Source organism: Garra rufa, chromosome 17 (assembly GCF_049309525.1).
Source record: "Garra rufa chromosome 17, GarRuf1.0, whole genome shotgun sequence".
NCBI classification, from domain to species: Eukaryota; Metazoa; Chordata; class Actinopteri; order Cypriniformes; family Cyprinidae; genus Garra; species Garra rufa.
This window is the reverse complement of record NC_133377.1, coordinates 4,889,234-4,903,320: the sequence shown is the minus strand read 5'-3', so window position 1 is coordinate 4,903,320 and position 14,087 is coordinate 4,889,234.

The window sequence follows — 14,087 nt, the reverse complement described above, 5'->3', positions numbered from 1 at the left end:
TTGCGTGATGTAGACTTGCAATTCTGACTTTTTTCTCAGAATTGAGTAATATAAACTTGCAATTGCGAGTTATAAAGTCAGATTTGCAGGATATAAACTCACAATTCTGACTTTTTTTTTCTTCAGAATTACATGATATAAACTCGCAATTCTGACTTTTTTTCTCCAAAGCGAGTTATAATGTCAGAATTGCGTGATATAGACTTGCAATTCTGACTTTTTTCTTAGAATTGTGTAATATAAACTTGCAATTCCAAGTTATAAAGTCAGATTTGCAGGATATAAACTCACAATTCTGACTTTTTTTCTCCAAAGCGAGTTATAATGTCAGAATTGCGTGATGTAGACTTGCAATTCTGACTTTTTTCTCAGAATTGAGTAATATAAACTTGCAATTGCGAGTTATAAAGTCAGATTTGCAGGATATAAACTCACAATTCTGACTTTTTTTTTCTTCAGAATTACATGATAGAAACTCGCAATTCTGATGTTTTTCTCAGAATTACATGATATAAACTCACAATTCTGATGTTTTTCTCAGAATTACATGATATAAACTCGCAATTCTGACTTTTTTCTCAGAATTGAGTAATATAAACTTGCAATTGCGAGTTATAAAGTCAGATTTGCAGGATATAAACTCACAATTCTGACTTTTTTTTTCTTCAGAATTACATGATAGAAACTCGCAATTCTGATGTTTTTCTCAGAATTACATGATATAAACTCACAATTCTGATGTTTTTCTCAGAATTACATGATATAAACTCGCAATTCTGACTTTTTTCTCCAAAGCGAGTTATAATGTCAGAATTGCGTGATATAGACTTGCAATTCCAACTTTTTTCTTAGAATTGTGTAATATAAACTTGCAATTCCAAGTTATAAAGTCAGATTTGCAGGATATAAACTCGCAACTCTGACTTTTTTCTCAGAATTACATGATAGAAACTCGCAATTCTGACTTTTTTATCCGAAACAAATTATAATGTCAGAATTGCATGATATAGACTTGCAATTCCAACTTTTTTCTTAGAATTGTGTAATATAAACTTGCAATTCCAAGTTATAAAGTCAGATTTGCAGGATATAAACTCGCAACTCTGACTTTTTTCTCAGAATTACATGATAGAAACTCGCAATTCTGACTTTTTTATCCGAAACAAATTATAATGTCAGAATTGCATGATATAGACTTGCAATTCCAACTTTTTTCTTAGAATTGTGTAATATAAACTTGCAATTCCAAGTTATAAAGTCAGATTTGCAGGATATAAACTCGCAATTCTGACTTTTTTTCTCCAAAGTGAGTTATAATGTCAGAATTGCGTGATATAGACTTGCAATTCCAACTTTTTTCTCAGAATTGTGTAATATAAACTTGCAATTCCAAGTTATAAAGTCAAAATATAAATAAAATACCTAAATCAAGCAGTTTATCCACCTTATTTTTGCCGTAAGAGCAGGCACAGCCATTTGTAAATTTTATGGGTCTGGTTTCCGGTCTCATCCACGTCCAGCTATTTTTAGCTGCACAAAACAGCTTGATTTGCTGCTTGACTTTGAAAATTGGTGTGTCTTACCAGACTATTTTAATGTATTATCTAAATTAGGAACACACTGATTTGTAATGCAAACGATTTTACCGTTTACTGCATGTTGTTATTCTTTTCATTATTTACCTCTTCTCGTTATTTTCTCACTTATTTCCGCATTGAAGAATAAGGTGGATAAAACTATAGATGAAGAAATACAGGACTCATTCTCACTAAAATGTTAGACTGAAAACTTAAAAAAAGGAAGCAATTCCTTCACAAGGAATGTTAGGATTGTGTGTTTCATGCCATATAAAATAAGGCACTGGAAAAGCCATTTGATGGGGGAATGTGTTTGGAAAGGCTGTAGTCCCAGATCGAGATGAGCAACTGTGGTCCTTGGCAGTGCACTTTGGGCAAGCCATTGGTCACTTCTTTGCCAGAGTCATTATGGATGAAGATTCAGATCACCAGATCACGTGTGAGAACTGTGTCCATCTGGACCCTTTAGTATCCAGCCCCATATATCTACAGTTGTGTGTATTTACAATTCACAGCATCTGACAGCCAAAGGTCAGAAAAGAAGTGTGGAAAAATACCATACCTACAGATATTTGGCTTAAAGTTACTTTATAGTCACAGACATCTATACCGCAAAGACTTTTCCTCCCCAGGGGTCATAGAGAGGGCGGGATCTTGTGGAAAAGCACAGCTGGATTGCTGCTGAGAACGCATCCGCTAAAAGATTCTCATGCGAACGCCAGCAGCATCTCCTGAATAAATAATTGCACTGGAGCGAGAGTAATGCAATAAGGAATTTGGTGGATGCTCTGTTATTATAAGTTTTTCTGCTGACAGAAGCTTAGATAATAACTCATCTCTAGGAGCGTGCGCTAAAAAAAGAACATTATAATACTGCGGTAACAATGTTTGTAACCCCTCATGGAAAACGCCAGCATTCTGTGTAGCATAAAAGGCTGAAATATTTGCAGTGGAAGGCGGTTAGAATAATAAAGCTTTCATAGGTGTCAATCAAGAGGCTATTAGCTTATAAAACACCAAGAGTTTCACAGCTTCTCTTTGGCCATGTTAGAGGAGAATGACACATTCGACATATGCCGCGTTCTGGCTCTTTGCTGGACACGGGGGTGCATGTCGTCTGTTGTTACATTGCACTCACTGTGACAGGAAGTTCAGTCTGTTTCAGGGCACTTTTAAGTGATTTAAAGGAATAGTTCACCCAAAAACAAAAATGTGCCATCATTATTCACCCATATAGATTTCCTTGGAACACAAATGGTTAAATATCTATATAATGAATGTGAATGAGATGCACTATATTTCAAGTCCTCCATCTGAAACCATGTGATACCTTTATGTAAGAAATAGACCACTGTTCACTGAAAATCTTGACATTTGCCCAAGCTCATAATGAGTTCATGAAAGAACTAGCAATTTCAGATTCATGAATGAATTGTTCTTTTGAGTCACATCTTTATTTAATGAATCATGTGAGGCAGTTCACAAATGCAGTCTGAATGATTCATTCTCAGTGAGACAATGACCTGGTGGCAGAAGATTTGTGTTTTGACGCTACCATTCCAAAGTTTGGGGTCAGTATGATTTTTTTTTATCCAAGAAGTTAATAGTTTTATTCAGTAGGGACACATTAAATTCATCAAAAGTGACAGCCAGGCTATTCATATTGTTACAAAAGTCTTCTATTTCAAATGCCTTTCAAATTCTTGTCAACTTGCTATTCATCAAAGAATTCTTTAAAAAAAAATGAATTTATCACAGTTTCCACAAAAATATTAAACAGCACAGCTGTTTTTAATATTAATAATAAAAAATGTTTTTGAGCACCAAATCAGCATATTAAAATGATTTCTGAAGGGACATGTGATATGTTAGGAATGTTTTCTTAAACCAGACTGACCGTAAATCACAATTGGTTACATAAAGCCGACACTGAAGACTTGGAGCAATGGCTGCTGAAAATTCAGCTTTGCCATCACAGGAATAGGAATCAGATATTTTAAATTGTAATAATATTTCACAATATAACTGATTTTAAAATGCAGCCTTGGTGAACATAAGAGACTTCTTTCAAAAACACTGAACTCAAACGTTTGAACGGTATTACACTATGGAAGCCTGTTTTCACCACTGAATAAAGAATAAAAAAAGATAATCATGACTTCTTACAATAATAATTTAATTGCATTTCCCCCCAGAATTAAGTGATATAAACTCACAATTCTAACTTTTTTTTTTTCTCAGAATTGAGTTATAAAGTCAGAATTGCATGATATAGACATGGCAATTCTGACTTTTCTCAAAATTATGATATAAATCACAATTGTGTGATATAAACTTGCAACTGCGAGTTATAAAGTCAAAATTGCAGGATATAAACTCACAATTCTGCCTTTTTTTCTCAGAATTGTGTGATATACGCTTGCAATTCTGACTTTTTTTCTCAAAATTGAAATTAATTCGAAATTCTGACTTCAAAGAATTTTGTGATATAAACTCGCAAATGCGAGTTGTAAAGTCAAAATTACGTAACATAAAATTTGGAATTCTGACTTTTTCTTAGAATTCTGTGATATAAACTCACAAATACGAGTTGTAAAGTCAAAATTACGTAACAAAACTCACAATTCTGACTTTTTCTCAGAAGCAAGTTATGCTGTTAGTATTGCATGATATAAACTCAGGAGGATATAATCTTGCAATTCTGACTTTTTTCTCAGAAGCAAGATATAACGTCAGAATTGCAGGATATAAACTCGCAATTTTGAGTTTTTTTCTCGCAATTGTGAGTTTATATAAATGCAATTCTGATCTGCAAGTCAAAATTGTGAGATAAAAAGTTGCAATAACCTTTCAGTGGCGGAAACAGACTTCCAATCTATACACTGTTTATTGATGCTTTTGTATCCTTTTTGAAGCTTGAAAGCTCTAGTCCCCATTAATTATAACTGAACAGAAAAAAATCAATACATGATAGAAAAAAATAAAACCTGACGGTTAGTAAATGATCATAGAACGTTAGATTACGGCTAAACTAGCCAGATTCAACATTTAAGTCCTGACAGAACTCTTTTTAAAAACAAAACTCCAGCTTATGTGCAACAACATCTTCAGTTGAACAAACTGACCAATATGACAACAATCAGGACACAGATTTCCACCCAACCCCCTCTTCATCACCAGTCTGAGGCCAATTCATAGTGAGAGAAGAAGCGAAAGCTGGCCATCACAAGGCCATGTGTCCGGGTGAGCACAGAGGGATGAGCGAAGAGACCAGCCTGTTGTGAAGACAAAAACTGATCCTCACTGTGTCCACATATTCCTGTGAGATGAAGACGCCCCCCAGGATCAGATAACACCCTTTACAGACAGCTAATGAACTGTGTAGGGTTTCATTATGACCAGTCTTGGGGCAGATGAACAGGAAGCAATTTCACTGGGTCAATGGTTTGTCATCTGTGCCTTACAGCAACCGCCTAACCAATCAGCAAGCTCACAGCCGAACGCAAGCCAGAGGCTTCTTCCAATTAAAACGGCCACGTTTGATCAACTGACTTTGTGTCTCTATGGAAACCGCACTCATCCCATGGGTTAATCAGCTGGCATGGAAATCGATCCCCTGGTGGTTTGCATATAAAGAGAACTTGCAGCGGCATGTACTAATGCCCCACTAATAACAATCAGCACGAAGGTCAGACACCTAGAATCGCTGCATCACCACAGAGAGACTATAAAAGCACACATCGGAGGAAGTGTCTTTTTAGAATTAATGTACTTATCTGAAATGTGACAGATGTTTAAAAAGGGCACATTTCTCTCCAAAAGGCCATGAGTTATGAAACAACAGTCTCAGCTTCCTGTGCAGTGTGTTTGAGTGTGTATGCAACAGCTGTGCCTCTCTGGTCTCCCACAGACAGAGTGATGTCCAATTAAAACCCATCTCCAGAGACATTGTCATTTCCTACTGCACGTACCACAGGCCTGCCTTGACCTCCCTCAAATCTACACTCAATAACCACACACAGAGATGGGAATGCAATACTGTTTATTGAGCTGCATGTAATAGTATATAGTATGTACAGTTGAGGTCAAAATTTTACATCCCCCTTTCAGAATCTGTAAAATGTCAATTATTTGATCAAAATAAGAGGACATACAAAATGCATGTTATTGTTTATTTAGTACTGACCTGAATAAGATATTTCACATAAAAGATGTTTACATATAGTCCACAAGAGAAAATAATAGTTGAATTTATAGAGTTCAAACACACTGATTATCCATAAGGAAAAACCATCCATTAAGAGCCAGGGCGTGAAAACGTTTTGAATTTGAAGATCAGGGTAAATTTAACTTATTTTGTCTTCTGCATAGCATCTGAAGGGCAGTACTAAATGAACAAAAATATATTATTTAAGCAAAATAAGAAAATTGTACACATCTCCATTCTGTTCGAAAGTTTTCACCCCCGGCTCTTATTGCATCGTTTTTTTTCTTCTGAAGCATCAGTGAACGTTTGAACCTTCTATAATAGTGCTAATGCATATGAGTCCCTCAGTTGTCCTCAGTGTGAAAAGATGGATCTGAAAATCATACAGTCATTGTTGGAAAGGGTTCAAATACACAAAAATGCTGATAAACCAAAAAATCTGTGGGACCTGAAGGATTTTCCTGAAGAACAGCAGGCAGTTTAACTGTTCAGGACAAACAAGGGACAAAAAAAAAACACAGGGTCATTCAAGTAACAACACAGTATTATGTGTATGAAAACTTTTGAACAGGGTCAATTTTTATAAATTCAGCTATTATTTCCTTGTGTACTATATGTAAACATCTTTTATGTGAAATATCTTATTCAGGTCAGTACTAAATAAACAATAACATGCACTTTGTATGATTTTGCACATTCTCAAAGGGGGATGTAAAATTTTGACCTCAACTGTACTTTATACTGCATTCTGAAAAAAAAACCCCTAAAATGCTGGTTTGCTGATCTTAAAAGTGACTAAAATCCTTCTAAAATCAGCCAAAAGACCAGCTTGACCAGGTTGGGAGACCATCACAGTAAATACATAAATCTTTATACGCAATTTTTGAATTATTTCTATTATCTTCAAAATATGTTTAAAAATTTACTGCTGATTGAGAAGTATTTATGCTACACTATGTATGTATGTGTTTAAATGTATTTGTATTGATACATTTGTATTTATTAGGTTGCAATTGACCCTTCGCAGGGAGTTTGATTGACAGGTGATCTGACCAATCTGCTGTTTTTTTATCCAACAAACAAACCAGACAGGACAGTGGAATAACTTCAGTGGACTTGAACTTGAAAAACGGTGTATGCTGATGTCTTTCCGTGAAATAACTACTAAGGAACTACTAAAGAACTAGAAGTACTAAAGAGGAAGAGATGATCGGTTCATATGGCACTACAGTGATCTGTCACGTCACATTAAAGAGACACAAAACAGTATTTAAAAGAAATTACAAAATTTGCAAGCTAAGACTTTGTTTTATACCTAAAGTAGCCTGCTCTGTCTTGTCTGTTGGCAAACAATAACTTCATAAATATAATAAATACCTTTAATATGTCATGACAAACTGCTGTAGCGCCTCAGTTCAAGCAGCAAATGAACCGATCATCTCTTCCTCTTTACTGGTCATACCATGAAATAAACATGAATAAACATCAGAAAGTATCTTGTTTCAACAGTGGAAAGACCATTTTTCAAGTTCCTTTTTGGTTTGTTTGTTGGACAAAATAGTAGTTTCTGTGTTATGACTGGTCAGATCACCTGTCAAATAAATTCCCAGCAAAAGTGTGCATTTATCATCATAGGAGCCACAATATTTACAGTACACACTGCCAAGTGTCAAGTGTAAGCAGTAATACACAAGGCAGCACAGGAACAAGTACAAACAAGCTTGTACACCTGAACACTGACACAACCTAGTTTAATCATTTTCTATTATGAATCTATTTAAGTGATATTAATGCTCAACGGTATAACCATTAAACCAGGCATGACGTTTATTTTGTTATTTTGCCTAGACTCCGTGTTAACGTTTCACTAGAAGATCTGAAGATAATTCAAGCACAAAAACCCCCAAAACCACAGCAAAACAAATGAAAACTCTAAAAAAAGTGTTTTGGGTGAAAACGGAAGCACTAATAATAAAAAACCCAAACCAGAAAGTGGTTAAAAGCACAGTAAATGACGCAAATGTAGGGAATTTGGGAGGGTACATGCGAAAGTGATCCTTTATTTGGTATTTCATGTATTTGGCAGATTTCGTTTTCCAATTTTCTCCTCTCTAATTCAATGTTTTTCTCCAAGTATCGCCTGTTTTGACCAAATTAAATGAGCAAAGCTTTGGTTCACTTGGCTGTTGGACCAAATCAGCCTGTGTAAAGCTATTCCCCTCACTTTCTGCCTTCTCTCACACACTTTAGTCGACTCAGGAGAAAAAAAAAAGCAGGCCGTGCCAGTTCAAGTAAATGAATTTGACACTGCTCATTTAGAGGAGAGAGAAATCAGCTGAAAGCAAAGCACTTTGTGGGGCAAATTCAGAATAGGTTGTGCTTTATTTGCACAAATTGCATTCAGCATAGATTTTGTGGGAACATTTGCACATTACCTCATGCCAATTTGTTTAGTGAACTGAACACTAAAGTGTGTGCAAATAAATGACACTATCTGTGGGCGCAATTCATTCTTATTGAACTTCCCCTTCTTTTTATTCAGCATAGACAAAGGGAAATCAAATTTCCCAGTCAGTGGTGGAGATAACAAATGCTCAGGTGCTAATCAAGCAGAGCCAGAAAATGATCAGCGTGCTGCATAGAGATGCAGAGATTCAGCTGCATTATTTTAAAATGCTAAGCACATTCAGCGCTGACAGATGAACAGTGACGTGTTGCCACAGTTACAGGGAGCGTCTCAGATTATTCTTGACCTTTATCTCATTCCTAAACATATTTAGACCAGAGCTGAAACTGCTGAACTGTGCTGACAACAGGCGGCTATGCCAACAATCTGAGAAAAAGGCCCATGTTACTGTAAATGTGTGTGTGACTGACAGAACCCAGTCAAGTGTATTTCCTCACATATGTTAGTAAAACTGTCAGAGATTTCAAGCAAACATGCCTGCAAAAAAAAAAAAACATGTTAACTGTTTATTGCTAATTGTTTAAACTATTAATAATTATTATTAAAAATCATTTAATTAAATCGATTTAAATAAATTAAAGTGCAAGTAAACCAAATTAGAAAATATTTTAATACAATATTCTAAAATATTATTTTATTAATGTTAATTTAATGTAATTTTTTAAAACCACAAACTATAAAAATGTATAAAGAGAGTGAATGTGCTGATTGATAATTTTATAACTATTAAAATAACTGTCAAAACTATTTTTAATTATTATTAAAATCGTTTAATCATCAAAATTGATATTAATATTAAAACATTTAAATAAATTAAAGTGCAAGTAAACCAAATTAGAAAATATTTTAATACAATATTCTAAAATATTATTTTATTAATGTTAATTTAATGTAATTTTTTAAAACCACAAACTATAAAAATGTATAAAGAGAGTGAATGTGCTGATTGATAATTTTATAACTATTAAAATAACTGTCAAAACTATTTTTAATTATTATTAAAATCGTTTAATCATCAAAATTGATATTAATATTAAAACATTTAAATAAATTAAAATACAAGTAAATCAAATTAGAAAATATTTTAATTTAATTTCTAAAATATTGTTTTAATTGTTTTAAAATCATTTTTATTTTATTTTTTAAAACTGAACAATAGAAATGTATAAAGAGAGAGTAATTGTGCTGACTGATCTTTCTAACTATTAAAATATTTGTCAGAACTAATAATTATTATTCAAAATCATTAAATTAAATAGATTACATTTTTTAAATATTTAAATCAATTAAAATACAAGTAGATCAAATTAGAAAATATTTTATTTTAAATTTCTAAAATATATTTTAATTATTTTGATTTTATTTTATTTTGTAAAACTACAAATTATAAAAACGTATAAAAAGAGAGCGAATGTGCCGATTGATAATATTTTAACTATTAAAATAATTGTTAAAACTAGTCATATTTATTATTCAAAATAATTGAATTCAATTGATTTAAATGTCAAAATATTGAAATAAATTAAAATACAAGTAAATCAAATTATACATTATATATTAAAGTGCTAGTTCACCCAAAATTGAAAATCGAAAAATGAAAAAGGATGAGCAATTAATGACAGAAGTGTCTTTTTTGTGTAAATTATCCCTTTAAGACATTTACGATTCAAACTATACAATATAATAGAAATGTTTTTTTTTTTTTTTTTCATGCCATTAAAGAACACTAAATTGCAACTGAGGAAGACAGAGAGAGAGAAGGGGGAGGAGGAGAAGAGGTTGTCTTGGTGAGACGATGTTTATTAGATTAACAGGCTGAACATGCCTCTCAATGAGAGACCACATAACTTAGATTGATAGAGATGCCGATAACTTTGCTGTCTGACATTGGAGCTCCAATGAGAGGCATCGCTGTGCAGATAAAGGGATTAGCACACAGTATGGGAATAACTCCTGCCCTGCTCGCCGTCTGCTCTGCAGGGAAGGTACAAGTGTAGCACCTTTGAAGGGATTAATCACAATATACAGCATCAGTGCCGTACACCAGTGAACATCCCGTCATAATCATCATCATCTTAGTCACATACTATATTAAAACCTTTGAACCGAACACACGACCACGCCTAATCACCAGTGTGGCTTTCACACATCTCAGGGTAATGAGTTTTTAATATAGCAAATAAGCAAAACACTGCACACATGACATGGGATATATTATTCAGTAATATCATATTACTGAATAAGGGCTCTTGAGTTCAAATTGATTTGCTAAAAGCTGGCTGTAAATGCCTAGATTAAACTCAACCCAGCCCTTTGACATGCACTCTTTCACCACAACTCATGACTTGTCTGATGTTGTGTAGAAAGTGAGATGTGAAACTGTCAAGCAGTTAGTTCCACCCTTCAAGCAGCAACTGACAATTCCTTCAGTAACCAAATACTGAACTGATGAGTCTTATGGTTAATTACACTGCAAACATTGTATTACGCTATACTGTATGTCAAAGAGATAGTTCACCCAAAATTAAATTTATGTCATCATTTACTCACATCATTTACTCATCAAACCCGTTTGTTGTTACTTTCTTCTGCTGAGCACTTGAGATATTCTCAAGAATGTTGGTAACCAAGCAGTTGCACATAAACATTGACTTCACAGTATTTTCATAGTCAGTATCTTATTTTGTGCTAAAAAAAATCATTAAAATTAAAAAAACCTCATACAGGTTTGGAACAAGTAAGTGAGAAAATGATATATAGATAGATATACAGTCAAACCAAAATTATTCAGACACCTTCAAAATTTCTCACATTATCATAGTTTAGTTGCTGTAGTTTAGAAAATGGTACTAAAATATGACAAGGACTCAGAGTTAGACTGTGTCAGAACAAATTCATCTTGATAATGTCAGATAACTTTGATAGAAAATTATGCAACTGTAACTGTAATGGTCAGGTCAAAATGTCAAATAAATGTTTGGTCCCATATTTTTATCCCACCCACCCACTAAAACCCACTAAAAAATATATAAAAAAATAAAATAAAATAAAATAAAATAAAAAATGATATCTGGTGTCTGAATAAGGGACGGTTACATATCCCAATAATTTCTTTAAAATCTTCTTACGATTCTTGCAACATGCATTTTACCATGCATTTTTTCCCAGCACTTTCACACTGAGCTCACTAGTTGTATGACACCATTTTTGATAAAAATGCTCTGGATAGTTATTTATAGTGAAAAAAAAAACACTAATATTTTTTGGGGGAAAAAACTAAAATGTTATTAACAAAATAGAAAGTAAATATTTTCCTGATAATATGTTATATTAGCTTATTTTTTTAAAATTGTAAAATAGAGATTTTAATTAAAATTTGACTCGAATTGAAATGAAAAATTAACGTTAATAATGTATTTAGGTAAAAACTAAGACGTTATTAACTTAATAGAAAGTAAATTACAGTAAATAAGCAAAATATTTATTTTTTAGTGAATAAAAACGAATGATTTATTTTCAGAAATGTTCTCTTTAAAGGGGTCATCGGGTGCAAAACTAACTTTTCCAAGTCGTTTGAACATTAATGTGTGTTGGTAGTTTGTGTACACAACCACCCTACAATGATGAAAATCCACCCAGTGGTATTTTTTTTAATCTTTAAAAGCAATATCCTTTTTAAAATCATTCTTGTCGTTGTGACGAAATACATTTGATTGACATGAGCGTCTTACCTTAGACCCGCCCTCACCGAGCTGAAACAGTCCGAATACAATTGCCATTGTGTGACTCAGGTGCAGAGGAAGACTCTAATTGAGTGATTGAGGTGTGCTGTTGTTGGACGTAATAATGAACATAGCAGTAGTCATTTACTCCCAAAATCTGAGCCGCTTAAGAGGCAGAGGTTTAACGTTACTTTCGTTTTTAAATGTAAAGCGCCAATCCCGATCTACATATTCGATGTAGAGCTCGCAGGCGTTTAAGCACTTTAAGGCATTTCAGCACACATGAAAAAAACATTATGTAGCAAGCCTGTAACCACCTACATTTTGGGGCAAATCCAGGTTATTTACCACAGAAATATTATGTTTTTTTATTGTTTATGACTGTTATAGTGCCAGCTGTTTAAAACTTTGCATGATTGTTTAGAATTACCTCTTGCGTGCCCTCACTAGGTTTTGTGAAGTTTTGAGGTTTCCTTTAGGCTTTATAGGATTTTGGGTAAATTTGGACAGGCCCCCTTTCTAAGCAACCCCGTTATAGCTTCCTAAGGGGCAAATTGCAACATTTTTTATCATTACTGACCTAGAGAGTCCAGAGAATTGTACTGCAGTGTTTTTTTTTTTTTTTCAGATTGAGTGAAAAACCTAGGACTAATTTGCAAAAGTAGGTTTTTACATCTTGTCAACCATTTAACAAACAATTTGATTGACAGCAGTGGTTCTAGAGGCATTTGTCTGGAATGAAGACATCTATCATATGATACGAATATCGCGTGTATGTGCAAAAAAAAAAACACGCAATGTACAATCGTTTACACACTTGAAAAATGCAATATCACCCTCCAGTGGCCGATTTCTTTCAAATTTTTTACAGACCTTTGGGGCTGTGATTCAAACAGGCACCAAGTTCTGTTCCGATCCTCCATTAACCTTGTCTAATAGGTGCTCAAATTTAATCTGCCAGTGACGGCCATGTTTTTTGAGATAAGCAAATGTCCTTATAGACACTTGTGGCACTTTGGACCAAGACCGTGCACAGGGATTTTTATGTTAATCGGACAAATAGTTGCATAGGTATAGCAATTTTTATGTTTTTTTCCTCTTATAGTGCCACCAAGTGGCCAAGCTCCACAATTTTTGTCCTGTGACCTCAAATTGAGCTCTTACATAAGTGTCCTGAGTTTGCCAAAGATATCTCATTTCATTCAGGAGTTTTACTAAAAGTGGCCCTGCCACTTTCTAACATTTTGGCGTTCCTTTGCGACTGTGAGTCGAAAGTTAACCTTTTTTGATAATTATTGATATTCACTTACCATAGAATCTTTCTGTACTTTCTGTAAACCTAGGATTAGTTCAAAAAAGTAGTTTTTTTTTTTCAAAAAATGTCGCCAGGCTCACGATTGAATCTGAAATCATGCATTTTGTCCGACGTGAGCCAAGGATCCCAACGACATAAGACACTTGAGTCTGCGACTGACGGTTTAGGAGTTATAAGCGATTTCGTACTTTTTATCGCCATAGCGCCCTCGTCAGGTCGATTGGGGCGAGCCTTGGTGACGTTTTCGGCCGTGTGAGTACTACCATCCCTCCAAGTTTCAAGCCTCTACGTCTTACGGTTTGGTCTGCCCAATCAGTTTTACGTGGAGATTGCTGATCCTTGGCCTTTCTAACAATTACAATAGGTTGCAATTTCAGCGCTATGTGCTTGAACCCCTAAAAAACAATATTTAAGCATCAAGTCTTCAAAGTAACTGAAAAAACGCTTTCACCCTCCGCCCTTCCTTGTGGTTTTCTTGAAATGCGAGCTGAGAGGACAGAGAGGGTGTTTGCAGGATTGGGCTGCACCTCTGTGTGATTTATTTGGCCGTGGGGGAGGGGAAGCTCCTCAGAACAGCATCACCCCCTCTGCCTGATTTATTTGATTTAGTACATGGAGTGGGGGTGCTGGTCAAACAAGTGTGTGTCTGTTGCGTGTTTGTGTATGTAAGTGTGTGTAGACGGCAGGTTAGCACATAGCTCTGCTGACGTTTACGCTGACCTTTCCAGCACACCGTTTATCAGCAGAGAATCCATATTGCTTTTGTGAGGATGTCTCTTTCTCTTCATCCCATCACGTC